The sequence below is a fragment of the Mugil cephalus genome, chromosome 17, assembly GCF_022458985.1.
Source record: "Mugil cephalus isolate CIBA_MC_2020 chromosome 17, CIBA_Mcephalus_1.1, whole genome shotgun sequence".
Taxonomy (NCBI): Eukaryota; Metazoa; Chordata; class Actinopteri; order Mugiliformes; family Mugilidae; genus Mugil; species Mugil cephalus.
The window spans coordinates 4981898-5005590 of record NC_061786.1 but is presented as its reverse complement, the minus strand read 5'-3'; positions in this window follow the sequence as shown (position 1 = coordinate 5005590).

The following is a 23693-nucleotide window of genomic DNA, read 5'->3' as shown; positions in this document are numbered from 1 at the left end:
CCGTGGAACAGTATTGGGGCTTAATTATTAATTGATATTAAGAAATTTAAAATTGTATTGTGATTATTCTTTGTCTTCCTTGTCTGCTGAGGGAGGGACTTATCTCCAAGGCTCAGGAGTGTGTCCCTATCTGCCCATAGAGTCCCACAGTCAGGTGCAGATGCACTGTGGTAAAAGTATATCGCAACAATGTAGTGGAAATTTATTTTTTCCTGCAATTCTCCGTCACTGGCATCATGGATGATGCAGGGGATCATGTGACCAGTTCATTTTCCACAAAGTCTCGCGTGACGAGAATTTAAAACCATTATGGGATATCGCGAATATCCTATTGAATTGTATTTGTACAAAATTACAGAAATATCGCCTTTTTTGTGAAAAACTAATGGAAATGCATCTTAACAGGCCGATTAGAATAAAAAAAAGAATCCTCATATAACCATCCCAATTGCAAAAGACTGGCCTGATTGGTAGGAATTGCCAACAGGACTTATACGGGTGGTTTAAACCTTTTGATAATCCATTCATTAGGAAAACATTAGCTCCTAATAACCATGCAAATGCATGATCAGACTGTTTCTCTCTCACTTATTTCCACCATGTGTGACAAGTTTCCAAGAGGGACTGGAGAAGACTGATTTTTGAATGCCGTAATGCCGAATCAGAATAATTCAGGTTGGACAAATATTGTCCATGCAATTGTTCATTAGTGCCTTTGTTGTACTTTGTTTTCTCAATGGGTTTATTCCATTTGCTTTTTAGTTTATTTTTTGTCAGTCTTCAATTGATTTGTGGAATGTGGCACTCTCATTCCTCGTTTCATATTAAGGCTTGCTTTTTGTTCTTTCAACCTGCCTTACGTGTCCTGCAATTTGGTCCAACCCAACACCTCAATTGGCTGCTAAGCAGAGGTAGAGCACACTGCATTTATCAGCACTTTTTCCACTCAGAGCTGCCTCATGCAGCAGCAAGCAATGAGGTCAAGTCATAAATTGTGGGCAATAAAACTGATATAATAAGCTAGAAGATGGTGAAAAGTTCAGTAGAGCTGCTTATTTGGGTCATCATTCTCAGTGGCCTCCGTGAGCGACACTGGTCACATTACACTTAATGTGTTTTAATCTATTGTGGATTTAAAGACAATGATTAAAGTAGCTTTAATCAATAGCACTGTCATTACCTACACAAATCATTTGAACAACAGCAAATGCCCCATGAGATTATAGCTGAATTCACGAGAACCAAGGTTCCAGCAACAAATAACTGTGGCATGAATTACACTGATCAGGCATAACATTATGGCCACCTTCCTAGTTTGTAGGTCTCCCTTGTGCCTCCAACTGACTCATTAGAGGATGGACATGGACCTTCTGAGGAGCATCTGACAACACAGTGTTGTCAGTTGGGGGCCTTTGGTTCCTATGACCTGGCCTTCAAATCCACTAGATCCCAAACTGATCAACACCTTGTGCTGTTTTTCATGTTTTTGAGTTGTTCATCAAGGATTGCTATGGGTTGAAAGTGCCTGGTCTGGGTGGGTGGTACGTGTCTAAGTAACGTCCACATGAATGCCAGGTCCAAATGTCCAGCAGAACATTGTATTCACAATATGGACAATGTTATGTACTTCTTCTGACAGTGGTTTTAATGCTGTGGCAGATCGGTGTAAGTGGATGCAGTGCTCCAACTAATCAAGAGCAACACAACCTCCACTTCAACGTAATTATCCATTCTAGTTTGTTTTATACAGACGAACACATACAGCAGAATCCTGACAACATACATGAGAGCATGTTAATGAAGCTGTGATTCCAATTCAGGAACTTCCCCCGGGATAAAGCTGCATCTCCACCAGAATATTATTTTGCCTTCTTTGTCCAGGAAAGGTCATTTTTAAGGTTTATCTAGTTTTGTCTTTGTCTTTTGACATAGTGTGGAGCTACAGAAGGAATCCTATGATGGACGGCCCAGGCCTTGTTATGAATTAATGCATATAACAGACATCCAGTGGGAATTTGAGATGCTCCAGTGTGAAATTCTGTTACGGTTTTCATCAAGTTGTTTTGTCGGACTCAAAAAAAAACCCAGCAGTGTAATATTCCAATTCTTCACTGGGTTTTAAATTCAGTGGGAATACAGATAAATGGCTGAATGAACTTTTAGTTCCTTGGAGGTTTCTTGACATGAGTTCCTGGATCCAAAATGTCTGCTGAGTTTTGTTGGAAATGCGGGTAGCAACAACATGTGATGTAAGAAACATTCAAAGTGTCAATCGAGTGTTTACCCACCCGGTGAAACCGAAGAAAACCACAGAACAGAGAAGAATGACTGGAGTAATTTGTAGAGGAAATTTACTCCAGTGTGCCCCGATGTAACCGAATACCCCAGTTCATTTAGCCCCACTCCTCTGAAGTAACCAGCCTCTAGGGAACATCCATCCATAGAAGATCTGTGGTCAGTTCTCCAAGATGTTTGGAAAAACCTACCAGCCGAGTTCCTTTAAAAACTGTGCGCAAGTGAACCTATAGAATTGAAGGCAAAGGGTGGTCACACCAAATATTGATTTGACTTAGATTTCTCTTCTGTTCATTCACTGTATTCTGTTTATTGATAAAGTAAACTATGATAAAATAAAATAAATTACTAACGCTACCATTTTTGAAAGCAGTCTTAGCTTACAGCATTTGTTCCCCATATCTGCCTAAAACTTTTGCACAGTACTGTATGTAAATCACCAGCTGCATTAGTGCTGTCGGCAAAATCTGTCATTTTCCTGTCAACACACTGTCATCACATAATCAAATGGCTGTTGTCGTGGTAACATCACTGTATATGCATGGTAAGTGTAGAGTGAAATGCCAGAGAATATTGTACTAAGTGGACAAATATTTCACAGGCAAAGACTCAGTATGTGTGAGCATTTGTACATTTCCTCACCACTTTGAAAAAAAAAAGTAATTTGTATGCAGCTTTTTTTATTTTATTTTTTTAGTTTAATTCTCTGACTTTATCTACAGTAACAAAATATATTTTCTTTAGTTGTTTACTTTTGGGGATGTAAATGCTTAGTTTATTTGAGCTAATATGGAAAGCCGTTAGTCTCTTGGCCCATTTAACGAACAAACATGATTACTGCACAAAGTTGGTTTCCAAAGTCCACATCTGATTAATTAGTTCACTATGAGCATGTTTACCCTCTTCTCTTGGCAATTTATTGTCCCAAATGAATGCAAATCTAAGCTCTGGGAATAAAAATGGCATTTACGAGAAAGTGAATCGGAGAGAAGATCAATGCCATGTTTCCGTCCGTCCAGCTGGCTGCCAGCGTTTCATAATTAACTGCCAAGCTATTGGCTAGTTGGAGTGTTATATCGATTTCGATTGGCCTGCCTCCCCATGGGTTCGCACTAACAGCTCTCGCTCTCCGGTCTTTGTCATCCATTGGCCTGTATCGCCTGGTCATTTTTGCTGACAGCTGCCTGTGACAGTAAAGCCTTTGTAACCACTAGTGACTGTTGCGGGGTTGGGTCTTAGTTGGCAATATTGCAAGCACTCACATGCACACTCATTTTAACAAACTCATCCCTTTTGTAGCCCTGCACATACATATAAATCATGCAAACACATCCTTTACTTTTACCCCAGACTAAAGTACTCACACACAGAAACATAAAGCCTCATACAACCATTTCTAAATCCCAAACATAGAACACACAGGATGACAAATGGATACTGTTTTACCCAGGTCACACATACTCGTACACAGGCGCATTTCCATTCTCCACATTCACATGTGAGTCACCCTTGCATTTCTAAACATGGTGAAATTCGCTACAAGATTAGTTCAAGTGCCACAGATGATTTAATTAGGTTTATCAATACAAGCAAAATGTTTCCCTTGTGTGTAAATTTACCATAGGCTGTAAACAAACAAATAAATAAACAAACAAAAAATAACGTGGATGCAATGATGGCTCCTCAAAACAGAAGCCAAAGCATGTGGAACTCCCCCTGGTGGCTGGCAGCATTGTAGGTGATAAGCTCCACCTCCTCCATGGTAATTGATGGGACATGGGCCAAACTGAAACAGTAAAGATGGTTTCAGTCATTTTAGGAAGTTAATGCTGATGTCTTGATGCTCATGTATGTTGCCATGTACGCTTTTCTGATAAGTGTTGTTTAGTTAGTTATTTGACAGAATATGATATCATGAAGACTGACAGTTGCCATTGACCACCATTCTGAAGAAGTCCCACAGGACTGTGAGAACAGGAAAAAAGCAAAAACAACAAATACAGCAAGTCTAGTGGATCATTTGTAACTGCAGTAATTGGAGCAGAGTGCTGTATTGACCAAACGCAGCTCTACTCTCAGCAGACTCTGGCTCCAAACTCACAAGATGGTGTTACCCATACCTCCAGGATCCTAGCAGTGTGGCCAATGGGAGGAAGTGGACATGTGTCATCATTTTTTAACAATCTAGGTTACTAAAGTTACAAGAACACAATGTCCAGCATCCCACCAAATATACGTTTTCCATTTGCCATGAGACTGAACCAGTGCAGTGGTGCCATTAAGTTGTAAGAGACCAGTGAGGTGTTAAAGTTTAATTTTACCCAATTAACCAATCAATGAAAATAAAATGAATTAAAAATAATATCAAATATAGACATAGAAATATTAGGCACGCCAGTAATAAACAATTTAATTAAAAATGTTTTACTCAAAATATTCCAGTTATGTTGAAAAGAACAATGTATGACTAAAAACTTTCATAGTATTTGGCATTTATTTGTTTGCAAATGCAGGACTAAAAAGTAGTGTATATACTACCAAATGGAACCAATAAATATGAAGAAGTAGTGAAGGTAGTGAAGGCTAGTAATGAATGAAATGATCCCTATGTTTCTTACTCATGTGTATATGAATACAAAGTAAAATCTACAATGGAAAAGCATTTACAGATACATTTAAAGACAAAACAGATCTTTTAGATCAGTGGTTCTACTGAGAGAAGCAGGACAAAAGGGTCATTTAAAAATAAGACTAATTAAATTAATAAGGAAATGTTTACTCATAGTTTTTGGAATTTATGTAAGACCTTGTGTCATCAATACAGATGTTGAAAACAACTATGAAAAAGGAGAAAGGGGGGGCCATTGGTGTGAGTCATAGTTTTGTGTATGGAGCAGCTGGAGCCAGATCACAAAAGCACTCAAAGTTGAACAAGCTTACAGAGTCTATCAATGACTCAAGGACGCTGTCAGTCTTCCTTAATTCCTGTACTCTCCACCATTCTTTTAGGGCCTGATGCATGAGATTCAAGTGGAAGAGGCAATACAAAGAAAGAGTTGAGGCAATCGATCTCCACCATTCTTTTCTCTGAGAGGTTTTTTTTTCTCATTCAGTCAAATAGTATTTGTGCACTGCCACTAATTGTTGTTGACTACCGCTGTATTGTATGATCATTGTCAAATAACCTGAAAAATGTCTTCGCTTCTTTCTCTTCCTCTCTTGTAAATGTACAGTCGAGGAAGAACACTTGCGAGAAGACTTATACCTATAATATTCCTTCAACATTTCTGTGATGATTCAGTACTGCCTCTGCTGCTGAAAATCACACCTCAGACCATCTTAGAATAGAGCAGGTCATGTGACAGTGGGAATTATCCTGCACTGACCACACTGTGCTCAGCAGCTACGGTTGCACATAATTTGAGGTTATGTAACTGTGAAAATGGCCCTGCTTGTAGTCTGATGTGAGATCCAGGAGAAAACCCTGCCTGAACGAACTCAGTGAGCTGCTTAAAGGTTCATGCTACACTTACTCATTACTTATAAAAAAGACAATGTGTAGTAGGAAGGGAAGGATGAGGATACGGTTATGGTTCTGTTCAAGCGGTCGATTATTATTGCCAGGTGGCTGGTTCGAGACTGACTGATTTGTGCATTAGCATTAAAACCATTGCATCACCTCTTTGCTCATAGCTCCTCCAGCAAGCATCCTCTCACTTCAAGACGAATTTCAGGAAATGAGACATCCTTTGACCTGCCTCGCTGAGATTGATTTGCAGTTCACAGGCAAAAGGATGGAGGAAAGCAGACAAGGTGGCATGAATTAAAAAGACAAGTACTAGAAGAAAAGGCAGTGGATCAAAGCAGGTACAGAAACATGAGCAGGAAACAGAAACATGAAAGAGGTAACAGGAAGGGTGGATGGACGTCTATAACAAGGTACATGAGCTGGTAAAAAGTTGAGTAAGCATGTTGTTGGAAATCTAGTGATCAGGAAAGTTGAGGTGGACAGGTGGAATGAAGCAGCTCTGGAAATGTTTGCATTACCATAAGATTACATGTTAAACCCCTGGTACAAGCACAAACGGGAAATGAAATCGCTAACCCTAACACCTGGTAGTTGGCACTGAGACAGCCCTGTTAACCATGCAGAGCCACAGACAGGTGTCCAGTGTGGATCATGGAGTCCACACTGGATGCAGCGCCATCAAACAAGCACATACAGCCACTGACAGCCAGTCCCAGGCTCAGAGAAACAGCAGTGTAAAATCTAAAACCGATTTGCCAGTGGCAGATTAACAAGTTTACAGCTGAGGTGAGTCACATTACTAGGCAGTTTGTCATGCAGGGTGGAGGACACCATTCATCCAGGAAGACATGACAGCTGCAACACTAACACTGCTTCAAGTCCATGGCAGGAGCGAAGGAGCTACTAACGGCTAAATTAACTTTCACTTCCAACTGCCTGATAGGCAAAATAGCATGGAGCATAGACAATATCAACTGAATATGAATTTATTTTCTTCCTCATGGTAGTTTAATACTTTAGTTAGTCAGGATGGATGGTGGGCATACAAAGTGCATGACGCTCTCACATTGGGTATGAGCAGTAAAAGCACTTTGGTTAACATTAGGGAAGATGTGGACTGAGTTGAATGTAAATAAATACTTAAATTATGTATATTAAAGCCGACCAGGAGCTTCCCATAACTTTAACCATCTTGAAATTATTTCCTCCACTGCAAAAAAATGCCTCAGGGTTAACTGGGCTAACAAGGCTCTTACGAGGCTAACGCACTTTAACACACTTGAAAACGCTTGCTATATCTCACATCACGGCCAGGGTCTAACACACCAGGAGTGACCCTGAGTGCAGGCTGTGAAAAGATGTCCCTGGAACAATCCAGCACATAACAGCAGGGAGCATGATGCTAGCAGGAAGGGCATACACAGACTCCATAACCGAGGTGCCGGGATAGTGTATAGGAAGATCTGTGAACATCCAAAGCCAAAACGGGTGGGAGGGAATGCCCAAGGCAAGATTATGGAACTGGCAAGCTGATGGACAAACCGCAGAGGGGTCTGTAGAGACAGATATAGCAACTACAAGTGATAGTAAAATCTGGAAGGAGGAGGAGTCCAACGACTGAGATTTCTGTCCAGAAGAGTGCAGTACCAGGGACTGCCAAAATATTGCTCCCAGACACACACAAAAACAGTTTAGGAACAACTCAAAAGACATGAAGAACATGGCAAGGTGTTGACCTGGCCTTCAAATTCACTAGATCAAAAACTGATCAAGTATCTGTGAGATGATCCACAGAGGCCCCTCCCCTCAACCCAAAGGAGTAAAACCTTATATGTTACCTTAAGTACTGGATTGAACCACTACCATTGCTGTAGGGAAAGTGTGTTGCCCCAAATACAAATGTATCTTCTCTGTGTCTCCAGCTATTTTTCGAGCTCTTCTGGAAATATATTGGCCAGCATATATGATGCTTTACAAAGGTGATTCATAGTATTGCAGCAGACGAATTCCTTCATGGTTGGTTGCAGCACATTTTAACATTCCTTCCATCTTGTCCAGAGACTCAAGCATGGCCACCTCTCATTTGGCGAGGTCAAGTCCTGCCTCCACACAGGAAATATGAATTGCTCAATACCATGTTATTCTTGTCATAGATAATTAATTGGTTCTTGTTGATATCGGTTTTGTCAGGGTTAGCTATCTTCAAGGGCCCACAGGGGCAATAAATAGCATGTGAAATAAATCAGGACCTGGGCCCTTGCTTGAGATAAATTGCTCTCATGTAGGTTGAGTCAAGCTTCAAAATTATTTATCCAATAAACAGTTTTTTATAAACACAGCGTGTCTCCACTAAAGAGAAGTGATTCTTATCGGGAGCCAGAATACCCAGCTCCCACTGCACACTTCATTCTTTTCCACCATATTTCCAGCTGTATTTTGTGTTTTTAGTTGCCATCCAGCCCTGACATTTTGACAAGAGCTAATTTAGCTACCATACTCATTCAGTATTCATCTGGCCTGTGCTGAGACCAGCTGCACATACACACCACTAGAATTAGGTGTTAGTTTCCAGGTTGGATTTAGTGATGGGTTGAAACTGTAAATAGGATCCTGTGTAGAATGTGTTTCTCCTGATGGATCTAGCAACTTTGGTAACAGACAGAACATCTGGACCAGTCGCTAAAATGCACAACAGACACCCACATTAGAAAGGAAATCATTCAACAGTTTGTGGTACTGTTAAAATAGACCAAATTAAAAACAAAAATTTTTTATTTTTTCATTTAGTCTTAGTTTAGATTAGGTTATATAGACAAAACATTTTGTGTTTAATTTAATGCAGTTATCATGAAAATATTGCATATTGTACATAATAAACAGTCATTGATATTAATGTATAAGAAAAACAAAGAGGGTGAGCTCCTGGTGTATAGAATGTGTCCAACATGTAAATGACATTAAAATTACATTATATGATGTGTATACCCAACGTGAAAACAAGAAAGAACAAGCAATTCATTTTCTGTCACTAAGATTTTGTGTGCCTTTTGCTTAAGTGTTACCACACGTTTTTTATTCGGCGCTAAAGTTGGCTGACTTTACCTTGTATTAATATCCACTTGTTTTGATTTCAAGCCTCTCTGCGAGAAGGAGAAGCATGTTCTCAAATAAGACATAAAACAAATGGCAGTACAGATATGACTGCGTGTCAACATTCTCATCTCTCTCTTCATGCGGGGGTCCTGATGGATGTGCCGACAGTTTTGCTTATTAGTGTTTGTGCCTTGAGAATTGCATGCTAATTGAGATCAGGTAGTGTTGCTGTGAGTTAATTACACTGACTGTCAGTGTTTTTCTAAATGGGCACACGGCGCAGCCCACGACGTGAGCATCGCACGCGAGTCTCGACTGATCTGCAGCGTTTGTGAAAACGCCGTTGGAGTGATTTTGGCCTCAGGAAATTATGCTATATATGAAGCTGGGCAGATGCATGGATGGATGGACGGATGGCGTGGTCTAATGTTGAAACTAAATCTGTGAGAATTACATAAAAGGTGGCGAAGAAGGATTAAAGCTGAAACAGATGAAGAGAAGAAAAAGATGAATATCAGCACGCCACATACTGAACAATGATAACATATGCATGTTGTGATATTTTTTCATGTGTGATGTAGAGAAGGAGACAGAAAGGTAGAGTGAGTGAGCCAGAGAGAGAGAAGTGTGTGTGTGTGCGTGTGTGCAAAAGCTTTCAGAGCTCAAAATGTCAACAGCATGGCATGAGGGCATAGACACCCAGAGCTGTTTCTCTAATGCCAGCGAGATAATGCCAAGCCACGGGCTGTGTGTGCATGCGGAAGAGGTAGAGCAGCTGTTTGAAAGGTCAGAATATCTACGGAGGGACGGGCTACAAAGACGGGAGCAGATGAACGGATGACGGGAGGAGGGAAGGACGGATGAAGAGAGGGAGTGGCAGATGGGTACTCAGATCAGTCAGAGCATGAGAGAAAAAGTGACTGTAAGGGATGGCTCAATGATGAGTAAGCGTTTCTTTTCAGGATGTTTCTATCCTCCTTCTCAACTTTAAACTGACACAAATGAATCTCTGGAATTATAACTAAACATTTATTTGGCCTCCATGGGGCACAGTAGACAGACTATCTTTCTTTAGGCTAGAGTCCTTATGCTATGACAAGCTAAGGTAACCCTTTTGAGTTGACATCTTCCCATTTAACTCGTGCCAATGAAGGAAATAAACACTGTAAATGTCACTTAATTCAAATGAAAAGCTTCAGCGTTTACAAGCTCCCCACTGTGTCAAAGCAACGCATATACACTCACATGCGTGATATTTCGTCTAATGGGATGTTAGACATAAAACCAACAAAGGCCGACTGTGACGTCTCCTCAAGTCACCTGTATCTGGACCAAAAAGTGGCCCTTGAGCACATCGCAAAGACTGCAGCCAACTACCACCTGGCACGTCTACGTCTGCATGAAAGGAAGCAACTCTGCATTCCAGCTGGTAGCAGCAGTCTGGATTCATCACTGAAAAGAGGGAAACAGACGCGCTAGGACTAGCAGGGAGGCGAAGAAGCTTGAAACGGAGCATGTCCCTCCTGGTTCATGCTGACCGTGTGTTCTACACTTGATTCATTCTCAGTGATGAATAAAGAGAGTAGAAAGGCCTTTCTTGCAATTGTGTGCACAAAGTCAAGAAATAGTCAAAATACCCATCACAGCAGTGGTTTTAAAAAGAATAAAATACAAACATACATAAATACTTTACATAAAACATGCAACAATGTAATTCACAGACCAACTAAGGTCATAATAAATATGAAATATACTGCACAAAAATTTCAAATATTTATCGTTACTGTGTGTGTGGAGGGGCTGGATGGCTCTGGGGAAGAAACTGGAAGATTATATTATCCTGTATCGCTTCCCACTCGTCAGGATGTCAAACAGGTGGTGGGGACATAAAACGAGAAGAGCCCTCCCTGTTTGTCCTCGCGATTTTGTGGTTTCTTCACTTTGGTCACATACGTTCCTCCTCCTGTGCACTGGTATTCTTATGACTATAAGAATATCAGAAATATCAGAAAAACTTCAACTCACTCAGTTTTGCCAGCGACACTGTCCCAGAGTGACCATTGTCACTCAACTCACTCAAAAGCTTGGTGATGTCGTCAGTGGGAGGATTGGAATGGGGATTGACCACAGCTACCGCAGACCGTATAAAAAATGAAGTATGCATTTCCACTGCCTTCCATTAGTAAAACTGATGCTAGAACTCCAGGGTTACAGACGGCTCCATCTTGCAACTTTGGAGGACAAGAGTGGAGTCAAGCTGAGTCATGATACCGATGACTTGCCCACACTTCCGCCAGATTCACTCGTGTTTTTGTTTAATTAACACCGTATTCTGCTCTGCCACCACCAATTACAAAGAAATGCTGGACTATACACAGAACTTTCCTTTGGGATGCAGCTGGTAGTAATCGTGATGTCACATCCTATTGCTATAGCTTCAAACAAGTTAACTACTAAAACTAACTAAAACAAACCTTGGCAGAAGAACAGACACTTGAACATACATTAACATCATACTTACTACCTATCGATTTCCTTTGTTGAAAAAAAAAACATTTGACATATATTTTAGTGTTTCAAGTCCCAACTGCTAACATGGAGGGGGGTGGAGCCTATGAACTATACTGTAGCCAACCACCAGGGGGAGCTCTATTTGATTTGGCTTCACCTTTGCGGAGCTGTATGCCATCCATCTTGAACATACAGTCTGTGACAGTAACGGGTCAAGCAAACACATAATTGGTTGCGTCACATCGTCAGAGGAGCAACAAAAAACCCGAGTGCTGCGCATCCTGACCGTAAAAGTCATCTTTTTGCTACTATATTGCTGGCTTCCATAAAATATATAGAATAGCTTATTGCTCCCTCACTGCTAGTGTGAGTGCACCATTGGCTGAAAAGCTGACTCGGCATTCAACGCGCTGAATAAGCTAATGTTACTGAATAAGCCTGAATAAGCCGACTAGTTTTAACAAGGGTTATAGATGCTCATTTGATTTACTGCATGTCTTGGCCTCCACACTATTTTGACCTATGTCATAGTTAGCATTTCATTTAATGGAAGGACACCAAACACTGGCCAGTAGGACAGATATGGCAGTTAGCTACTTCCTGTAATCATTACACTGCTACGCCATACTGTTTGCCTGCCAACAGTCCACACCACCTCAGGTATCACCTGGCCTTTCTTAATCTCTCATGGGGCTTGGTGCCACCAAGGACTGAGCCGCATGATGCAGAGCCAAAATTAAATGTTCCTAAATGTGTATGTCCCATAACAATCTGTGTCCTGCTGAGAGTGTCAGTATTGGTTTTTGTTTAATATAAACAGTGTCTTGATGATTAATTTTTTGCTGTTTTTGTTTTCACCTTTTTAAAGATGCAACAACAGAAGTGAGATCTTATGTCCTTGAGTAAACTGTGAATTTTTTAGGTCTACACCAGGTGTATTTTGTTAACCTACCAGGGGTAAATAAGGTGTCACAACGTAATCCCTCTATGGATTCTTCAGCTGAGATAAACCCTCTTACAAATACCAGCCTGTGTCCAGCATAGTGTGCCTGCTTGTGCGCTTGCATATTCATAGTCTGCGTGTTCTACAGTCCTTTCACAGCCAAACTCTAATCCCCGATGTTCCCTCCGCATGCTGAGCATTGCAGCATTAACAGCAGGTGCTCTTAATCATATTTTCATGATTACCGGCCCATTTGTAAACTCTCTGTTTCACTCTAATGTATTAGAGAAATTACCTCATATACAATTAATGAGTGTAATGAGGTGACATGTGCAGCTCCACTGTGGTCTCTGTGCTAATCAACAAGGTGGAGAACAGGAACAGTGAGCATTTAGCAACAACATTCTGGTAAATAGTCAAATCATTGGAAGTGTTATTGAATCAAATACTTGTTACTGGTGGACTTATTACCATCCTTGGTATTAGATTCCTTACTAGGTACTTTGAGCTATCAGTCTAACCTTTTAAAAAGCAAAGTTGTGGCTACAGCTGCCTTCAAATAGAACTTGTGCGCTCGGATTTGTGTTAAGTCACAGACAATATGTTTGCCGTTCGAGTGGTAACATTAGCTATAGGTCATGAGAACACTGCTGCTAAGCAACTGTTTGTGTCTAAAAGCCAATGAGGCAAACTGTTTAGCAAGCTAACAGCTGAGGAACTTAATGTAGAAAACACAAAGGCATAATGAAATGAAAGATGGATGAGGCTACTTTATATAACTAAACTAACACATTTCTGATGAATTCTGAACGCGGATCATTAAGCACGGCCCAATTTCAAGGCAGTGTTTCTTTTCTATCCAAGTCCAGGTGAGTAAGAAAGAACCCTTAAACTAAAAGCAACTAAACAGAATTCAGCAATCATTAAGTTTGATATTTACACCTGCTCTTTTCCCACCATGACATTTCAGAAGTCTTTTGTGGAAAATGGTCTTCTACAACTCCTGCGACCTAAAAGGACTCATCCATACAACAACATTTTGGGATTTTATCGTAATATTATTGTTTACATGATAAATCATTTAGGGCCAAAATACGTTTATCACTGCATCAAGGTTGAGACGATTTGCTGCAAACACTACTGAAACAACACGAAGAATTCAGGTTTGGCTCTTTTTAAACCAAGGAATATGGGTAGGCTTGCATGATTCAATTTCAATTTAATAGCAAGAAAGAAATACTAAGGGCTGACAGATGATTCTATTTCGGTTTAATATTTACTAGTTTTAACATTAGATCAATCATAAAATCATCTTTCTGCCTCTGGTATTTCGCCCACTCTTAATGTTCCTTCTTTCTGATATTGATCACTTGGGATTGCTACATCTGTCACTATGGCCCTCTTCTGTTGTTTGTCCACTGTTAATATGTGCGGTTGTTTAGCCATGACCAGCTAGCCTGCTTGCATCTGGACGTCCCACAGGACTGAGGACTTAGGGTAAGTGGCTCAAATGGCAGCTGTGTGTCTCGATAGCCCACTGATAAAAATCAATTTATTTGTCTTGATTTTGAGAGTCATTTATTTTCTTCCAAAGAGCATCAGGCTGCGATGGAGGTGATCATTGATGGGTTTCACTGTAATCAGTGGTGTAATGTATGTTCTACAATACAGTTCCTTTATATGCTACGAATAACATTTGGTGGCTTCCAGCTTTTGTGCCAAATGAGGTTAATTTGATGTTACCCCTTTCTTTGACCAAGATGACAACGGTAACATGAGTGTAAACTGATCACTATTCCTTTATGTTACAGGTGGCAATATACCAATCAGCTTGTCCATTCTCTGATGAGTCACACACAGAAAATAAAAGTAAATATAGTCAAAATGGTAAAATATGCATTTAGGGGGATAATATTTTGTCATCATTTAAATGTCTCATTAATCAGAGAGTATGCGGCCATCAGCTGCCAGTGTTGCAGAGCAGAATACAAACGAATATCAAGCAGCCCGGGTAGAAACTTTTCCCCACATGTGACAAATGCCCATCGAAGAAATCTAGTAGAGTGAGAATCCAAAATGTCAATTGTACCTCTCAGGAAAAAGCTGCACTGTATTCATCTGATGAAGCCATAATTCAAACAGTGACATTCTCCAGGGCTGTACGCCCTTTTTGGCATTTACAGCCAATCTGGCAATGCTTGGAAGTTTCTGCAAGTGTGCGATGCCTCTTTTGTTAAACGCGCTCAGTTTTGCTCAACACTAATTCTCACGCTCAACTTGCAGTGAAATGACTAATGTGCAAATTACAGATCACAAGCAATATTAGCAGTCCAACACTTATTGGATTTGCCTCGGCTCTGCATAAAAGGCTGCTGACAGACTGACAAACACTAGGAAGATGGATAGAGTTTAATTAAGCAGGGTTTATTAGAACTTTGTTCGCTTGTATCATATAGGAAAGATTGAGGGACCAAGAGTTGCAGCAGAACAAATGTTTCTTGTGAACACACAAAAGCCTCCATCACTCTTATTTCTATTTCTAGCGCCTAATACAGGCGTTGACCAGGATTCTGTGTTGGTAAGGGGAGGATCGTGTCATATCTTTGTGTCAGTGTGAGGTTGTGTCTTACTCCTAGCTTACTCAAAACCAGCATGATCCTTTGGTGCTGAGCTTGGACCGCTACCTGCTGATTATTCCTGTTACAAGCCACTAATGATTATCTCTCAGAGGCTTTTGCTAAGTTGCTAATGCTAAGCTCAGAACAACAACAAATGGATTAAAGTCATTACCCAAAATGGCCAGCTTGGCACACGGCTGTCTCTTCTCTCTGCATGTATGCTCTCTTCTTTGATTAGCAAGTGGCATCAGGTGCACTCAATCACCTGCTGCAGCAAGAAGGAAGGGCAGCACCTGAAAGCACATAAAAAAGGAGGTCATGAGAAACGTGCACTTAACACCTTTTCCTAAATTAAAGTGAATGGTGATCTATGATCGATACTTGCTAATTCACAATCAGCCTCCTGTACTGTATACTGTCAGAAATCTGTCAAGACGCATCTTGGCACTTTGTGTTTCCACAAAACACATAAATATGATGGAAGCAATTTTACACAGCACAACGTACTAATTGTTAATATCTACAAAAGATGAACAGTTTGGGTTATATCTGGAAAATCAAATAGCTGGGAGCTTGGCTGAAAATTCACTGATTTGTGATTACTTTAATTGTGGATCATTTGCATTTGCAAAAAAAAAAAAAAAAAAAATACATTACATGCATTAATTAGGAGATGTGGCTTCTTCTCCAATACAGCTTCTTCAATATAGCACTACAATGGATCCAGTGATGTATCAGTTACGAAACTTTTAGAAAAGTTAAGGTTTTAATATGTGAAACTTAATTTGGGCACTTCACAGTTTGGAACTACATGCCAACATCAGCAAGACAGCATTCTCACAGTGATGTGATGTCGTTAGTCTTAATTAAACATTTAAGCGTGCTATCATTTGATAGCTACATGCTGCCATGCTGTAGTTGATGAGAACAACAATGTTAAAGAAGAAAAAAGTTTTTTGCTTTAAGTAATCCGCCACTACATAAAGCATGCAAGCAAATGTCCCAATATTACCAGTTTAATGATATATGGCGAACCATAAACACCAAATGTTGTTGCTGAAATACACAAGTGTTGCCCACTGAAGAGATGCTGCAACCACGTCTGATCTGAGCAAGGGAGTGAGCGTGGATAATCCTTTCCCAGACTGACGGGCCCTGCCGCATGCTTTCCCATCGCATCAGAGATCTCTTAATCTCGGGTGGCATCAGGCCGACAAGTGTTAGCGGGACGTTTGACGTTGGACTCGGTGTTTTGTGTCAGCATTGAGATGGAGCGGTTCAAAGGTGCCACATCAAAATGCAGCAGTCACCTCACATGTAAAGCCCTTCACCATTTACAATTCCCATAAATGCCAGCGAAATGCCACCAAACATGGGACGATAAACATATTGGTGTGTGTGTGTGTGTATATGTGTGTGTAAGATGTGGATTAGCGTTGCAATCACTGAGACTTTATCGATGGATCAGTCGAGAAGCAAATGAACACGGACAGATTAGGGCCAGACAATCCACAAATGCAAGCCTATAAACACTGACTTTCTTTACACACACACACACACACAAACACACACAGGTCCATCTCTAGCTTGATCTCGCTGATAAAAAAAAAAATGCTTAAACATCTGATTAAACTCTTGCCATACAACACATGCCAGTACATGCAGATACACACACATAATAATTTGCATCAGGATGGCATACAGAGACAATAGATGACTCCTGGTTGCTATAGCAACACGGCGGCAGTCATTTATACTGTATATGAAGGTAATCGGCTTCTCTTTTTCCACCTCTCATTCACTTTTGTTCCCTTTCATCTATCTCCTCTAAATCACTGTTTCTCCTTGCCATTCCTCGTGATAACTTTTCCTTCCCTTTAACAAATTTTTCTCTTCCTCCTCCCACTCTTTTCTCTTGTTGCCGTTCCCGTCTTCCTTATTCGCCGCCGCATTCTTTGCCTTCTTTGCTTTTCTCGCTTTGGCCTTTTGCCCACCACATCACCTTTTCCACCCCGCCTTCCTCCTGCTTCTCCATCCTCTCTTCTTGAGCAGGCTACTATTAAGTCACCCTCTGTGTCGCCTTTCACTCCCGTTTTTGCCTTCCTCTCTTGGACCCCCTTTCCCTCTCATCTCTTTTTCGATTTTGCATTCACATCTCCTTCTTCCTCCCCTTGATTATCATCTTCCTCCCCTCGCTGCTTATGCTATTACATCTCCTCCTCTCCTCCTCTTGGTATATCAGCGATAACCCACTTTAGTCGTGTTTTCCCATTCCAAATACTGTCACCTTGCATTACCAAAGAGTTTCAACTTGGCATCCCGGTGGGTTATTTATGTGCTCCCCTCTCTATACGTGCGTGCTTCGTCCTCCCACCACCCACCACATGCTCAAATAGCAGCAAAGAAGTCCTGCATTGATATTCAGGCCCTCTGGGCTTTTGGTGCACAAGACATTAGGTGGAATATTGTTTTTTGAATTTATTTTCTATCTGTATTTATGTATTCTTTAGGTGATTGGGTAGGGCAGAAATTCATTCAGTAGTAATATTTACGCCCAGAGGCGTTTCTTTTGGAGTTGTTTTCAGCATTTGGTGGAATATTATAGTCTTTTTTCTTTGTTTGGGACAATGCTCATCTGGCATCCTCCCATCTGATCGTTGGATAATCAAATAAGAGCAGTGGTAGTTAATATGGCCTGTCTTGTAGGCTGTTGCTGCTGCTTCACTTCCAAGCAGCCTCTCCGGCCTCGTGTTTATGTACACTTTGTATTATACTCCACTAGTGCTTGTACGGTTTATATCACTGGTGTTATCATGCAACTTTGTGCAGCCCTGTAGGATTAGAAAGATAAATCAGACCTGTATTTTTTTTCAAACACAGATATTTCCACACATCTGATATGAAAAAGGCTCCTGATTAACCTATCAGATGTGTAGGAATACAAATGTGCAGAGTCGGAGTAAATGAACCAGAAAGGAAACTCACAGTGAATGTTTACTCAAGCTGGAATCCCAATGATTGCATTTTTACCAGTGAGACCTTTTATTATTATTTATTCTTTTTCACTTAAATGTACAGTGCGCCATCTCTGAACGTTGCTTGACAGTTCCCTGAAGCAAGTGTTTAGCATTTAAATGCAGCACAAACAGGATGAGAGTCTTAACACATGACTCAATCTCCATTCACAACTTTGTATGTATTTAACAACACACAAGACGGCGATGCGGGTCCATGAATCATAAGTGACCTTAATGACCCTTGAAGTGCAAATGACGTCACAAGGGCTGACGAAATTCATAGGACTAGTAGTTACAAGCCTTTCAGATAAAAGAATCAAGCAAATGCATTTGCTAGCGTTTTAGCAGTAGGAGATACCATTACCTGGAAGGGTGAGGATCTTCAAACACTAGCAGAACATCGCCTCCAGATGTTCTCCATGAGCCATCCACATGATGTACTCTTGCAGTGTTCAGCCATTTATGCTACATCCCCATGTGTGGGGACTCCCTACACGCACCACTGAATAACCTCCAAGACATGCCATTAAGTTTTTTACCTTTCTGCTTTATTACCTGTCCCTTCTCTGTCAACTCCAGCTCATCAAAATCACCAAACATCCAAATGGTAAGTATGACTTACAAGGTAGTATCAAAGACGCAGCGCGTTGTTAAATCTTTGAAACTGAATGTGTCGCCGGCGGAAGGTTTATGCAGTCGGACTTTGGATTACTGTAATTACGTCACGATTTGTGGTATCAGAAAGATTAAGGTTTCTGAAAGCTGAGGCTTCGATTGTCATACATTAGGGTAATTTCACTGGCGCCTTTCCAGGAAGGCTGTTCAACTCTTATGACATGCAGCAAATTGCCTTTTTGGTATCAAAGAGTTAGACCGAGAGTTAAACAATGGCTCTTGGAAAGAAAAAGGAACAAATGATGATGTCAAAGGTTTGACCAGTGAGTTTGTTGGGGTCAGAGACCAAGTTGCTTCTTCAGTCATGGTTCAAACAGCAAAAATATGACCAAGTAATAATTTCTGTTGATATTAGATTCTCACAGTTTTTGCAGTTTGCAGTAAAACCCTGAACTTTTTCATGATCACTTTTAAACTTTTTTTTTTGTTTGTTCGTTTTATTGCGTGATACTTGTTTACAGATATATATTGTCTGTTTATGTGCGTCATTATTCTTACTGAGCCTCAAAAATCAAGATTTTTGAACATTGAAATGTTATTCTGATATTGGACTTAAGAAATAAATATTTCACACATATTAGGAGGCAGTGAGAGCGAATAAGGCTTTTTCTCTTACATCATTATTTATTATTATTTATTCATTATCATTTTAATGTCCTATGTGAGACATTCTTTCTGGCATTAAAATAATGTCATGTCTACTTTTTGTTTTGTTTGGAGATGCGTGATATTTTATGGCATGGGAAAAAAAAGTAGCATTTCATATTAAACAGGTATACAGGTATTTCACAATCCCAACATCTAAATAATATAAAACACAACTTTTCGTAGAGGGAGAGAGTGAAGATTGAAGAATGGTGTTTTCAATGTGTCAGAAAGTGGAAATCCAATAAAACAAAAAAGTACTTCCAACTCTGTCTTTCCCTAGATAAACGTCGAAGTCTGCCCTTTTCAACGAATTTGATCATAATCAATCATTCGCTGGCATCTTCGAATTTTACAACCGAGAGGGCCTGGGTTATTCATCCACCCGTACTTCTGTTAGACGTCTTTTTGTCATCATCTTTGGGCGCCTGAGGAGGTCGGCCCGAGTGTCTTGTGTCTCGTTTCCCTTGTTCCTCCAGCTACAGGGGAGGCCGCGCCGGGTGTGGCCCGGATCTTATCTCAGAAGCTGCTGACAAAAGTCGCAGAGGAAAAAGCCAACATTAAAGTTTGAGCAGAGGAGGGAAAACATTTCGGCAGTGATTCAGTTTAACGTTGCTCCATTCGGTTCCTCCCCCAGACACATTTTCCGTTAAATCATGCTGTAATAATGTCACACACACACACACTGATTCATTGTTTATGTCATGTCTCCTGCAGTCATGTTTCAGTCAAATGTTCACTCTGTAATAGTGTAGCCGGCCTACTTATGGCCTGATTGAAACCTAATGAAATCTTTTAATGAGCAGTCTCCGTGTGACAGTCTCTGCAGGGCGAGGCTGAATTCACACAGCACCGTTTGTGCGTCTGTGTGTGCGTCTGTGTGTGTGTGTGTGTGTGCATGCTGCCAGAAAAGAAGTTATTTGTGCACGGACGTGAGTGTTTGCGCGCACATATACGAGCCCCTGTGTGTACGTATGAGCGTGTGTGTCAAGTCGTATGAGTCTCCGGTTTCTTTAAAAAGCTTTTTTTTTCTGTCACTGAGGCCTGGGAGGAATTATGGGAAGAGCCAGGAGACACACAAACACACACGCATGCATCCAAGCCAGGATTAGCTGAACTTGATGTGAACAACCTCGGAATAATTAAAATAAATTTTCTTTTAATCTGCTTCTATCTATCAGACTCGTTCTTGGCCCTCTCCTACTGCTTTGCATGCGACCCCAGTTTAAATGGCTTCTTCCCTCCCTCCCTCCCTCCCTTAGTCCCTCCTTCTGCCGCTTTTCCCCGCGTCCCTGCATGTAATTTTAGTTTTTTAAAATGTTTTCTCTGTCTCCTCGTCCCCGTAGAGAGCAGAAGCCCATAACGAAAGAAGCTCTTATCCCTGCGCCGACGAGTAGATAAGAATAGGAATTACAGAGACATTCACCAGAGAGAGACGGAAGGCGGTGGAGGGGATGGAGGGGGGTGGAGGTGAGATGGAAACAGAGGAGAAAGTGTGTTTGTGCGCGTTGAGAGGGGGGTGGGCGATGACGGAGGAGAAAACAACGAGCTGCGCACAGGGAAAGGGACATGCAAGCCAAGCTATTCCGCTGCAGGCTCTCATGTGAATTTACCGATTTCTTTGGTGTTGTGTGTGTTGTTGTGTTTTTTTTCTCTTTCTTTTCCTCGCAGCTGGAAGTTTACAGAACTGTGACTGATAACAGAACTTCTTAGACAGTTCTGTCCCCTCTTAAGGCTCATCTGAGCACAGAATATATTGGATCTGATGAAACCTTCCCTTGCGCAATAACAAGAAAATGTCATTGACCGAAATAAAAACAAGGCCAATCCTCTCCGAGGTGCTCGTAGTCGCTAATGTTATAGCTGGTTAATGTAATGACTTCAGCATCACAAAATGTGGCCGTAAAGGAGGGAAAATTGTGAATTAATTCAGTTTGCTTCAATTTAATTCAATATTTTCGTTGTCCCCGAAGGAAAGAAACTGTCACCGTGGCACAAAGGTGGGGGCTGTGTTTCGGATGCTATTGGAATTCCACATCTAACGATTGTTGCTACACATTCATCACTACACTACCACCATTAAAAATGCTTTCAGGAAGCTTTGAGGTCAAGGAAAGCCTCCTGTGTAACTGGATGCATTGCTGTGCTCACACTGGAGAATGCTTGAACAAAAGAAAAGGAAAAAAAACTACGGTAAATGAATGAGCTATTCACGTTTCAGTTGCTAAGGCTTCTGTTAGTTAAGATAGACCAATAAAGAGTCTGAATTTATCCTCCAAAAAAAATTTTCCATCACGTAGATTCACAATGGAGCTTTTTATTTTTTATGTAGGGGTCCAAGCATCAATACAAATTATTATTATTATATTTTTTTTAATTATTTTTAATTATATTATATTATATTGACAATAAATTATTCTGATTGTAATTCTGATTCTGAACTTAAAATAAATAAATGCATACAGTTCAAAAATATAAAACCCATGCCTTTTATTTTGTTAAGATTTGCTTTGCATTCAGGGTACACAAATCAAATTCTAAAAGAGGCATTATCCATCTGCCACAAGCATCCCCACCCTGTCCTCACACTGAACTCTGCCGTTTCATTGCTGCTCTGATTGTTACTATATTTTTTGTTTAGTTTTTTTCACTTCCCAAGACACTCACAAGCTGGGAATCGCCTGCCAGTAACAATATGTTGTCGACTGCGACACCCTTGGCCTGTCCTCAAGGCACCCCAAGGTGCAAAAGCACAGTCTTCATTCTCGAACACAGCCCGACAGTCTGAAGTGTTCTATTCTTCATGGGCTCCGGGGACGCCAGATAACACTTGCAGGTGCATCTGTGTGGTTCATAGTTTTAGCAGATTTGGAGATTAGCCCCATTTTAACAATGCTCTGCACCTCAGTACATAACAGTCTTGAGATCATGTGTAGATTACTGATGAGATAATTTCCCCTGTTATCAGAGCTGATCTGATGTGTTTTACTGCTGGATAAGACAATCCCAGATCACAGGCATGGGCGAGGCACCATAACTGATGCAGTCTTCAGCAGATTAAATCAATTGTGACCCAGGGTGGTGTACATGCTAGATAAGGCCATATGTCACTGACTGTGTACACCACTGTCCTGGATTTGAATGGATATGCTCTCTGCTGGTACGATAAGAGAATTTCTAGAGTCATTTGTGCACAAGGAACAGACGGGGGTAAAAAAAAAAAAAAAAAAAAAAAAGTCTTCTAATGCTATAGAAACTGTGATATTTTGATATTTGTCAGTTGATATAAAGCTGTGCACCTGTCTCCGCACTACTACTGCTTGTAAACTTTGAGCATGTGTGTGTGCGTGTAGCATTCGTGCTGACTTTGGCATCATTCTCCACAGCAATAAAAAAAATTAAGTCTTTGCTGAGTGCTTCAATATTGTATCAGGTATGTTATCATCACTCGGTTGATATTTATGTTGCTGATGCCGAGGACAACATTGGAGGCAATGACAACACTCCTCTAAACAAGATAAATCTCTGTATATGCAGCCTGGATACCCCAGCATCTGTACTACAAAACAGATGGAGCATGTAGCTGATCTACACCAGAATATGTACTTAAAGTGTCCTCCCAAACCATCTTTCCCCGTGAGATGTCACATTTATATGTGGTGGCTGGGCGTGTGGTTCACGGCATTAAGTGTATGTTTTAAATATAGATGGCCCCATCCACTGAGATTATGATTATGCTGTATACATTCAGGTGGATGGGTGCATTCCTTTAACACCAATTTTACGCAAACTGATCAGCCATAACATTGAAACCACTGACAGTAAAAGTAAATAACATTCACCATGTTGTGACAATTCAGTGTTCTGCCGGGAAATGTCTGGAACAGGCGTTCATTCATGTGGATGTTACTTGTAGCACCCACCTAGACCAGACCAGGCACCCCCACCCCATAGCAATGACACTCCTTAATAACAGCAGCCATCCCCAGCAGGATGCAGACACTCACACAGAAACACTTTAGGAACAACTCAAAAAACATGAAGAACATCTCAAGGTGTTGACCTGGCCTTCAAATTCACTTGATCTCAAAATGATCAAGTGTCTGTGGGATGATCCACAGAGGCCCCTCCCCTCAACGCATAGGACCCAAAGATCCCCCACTATCAACATTCTGTTACCAGACACCACAGGACACCCTCAGAAATCCCATGTCCATTCTCTGATGAGTCTCAACTGTTTCAGAGGCACAAGGGAGACCTACACAATACTATGAAGGGGGTCATAATGTTATGCCTGATCAGTGTAAATGAGCCATAATACAACCAGTCTCTCATATTTCGTCCTGCGATATGGCTTAATTTTTAAA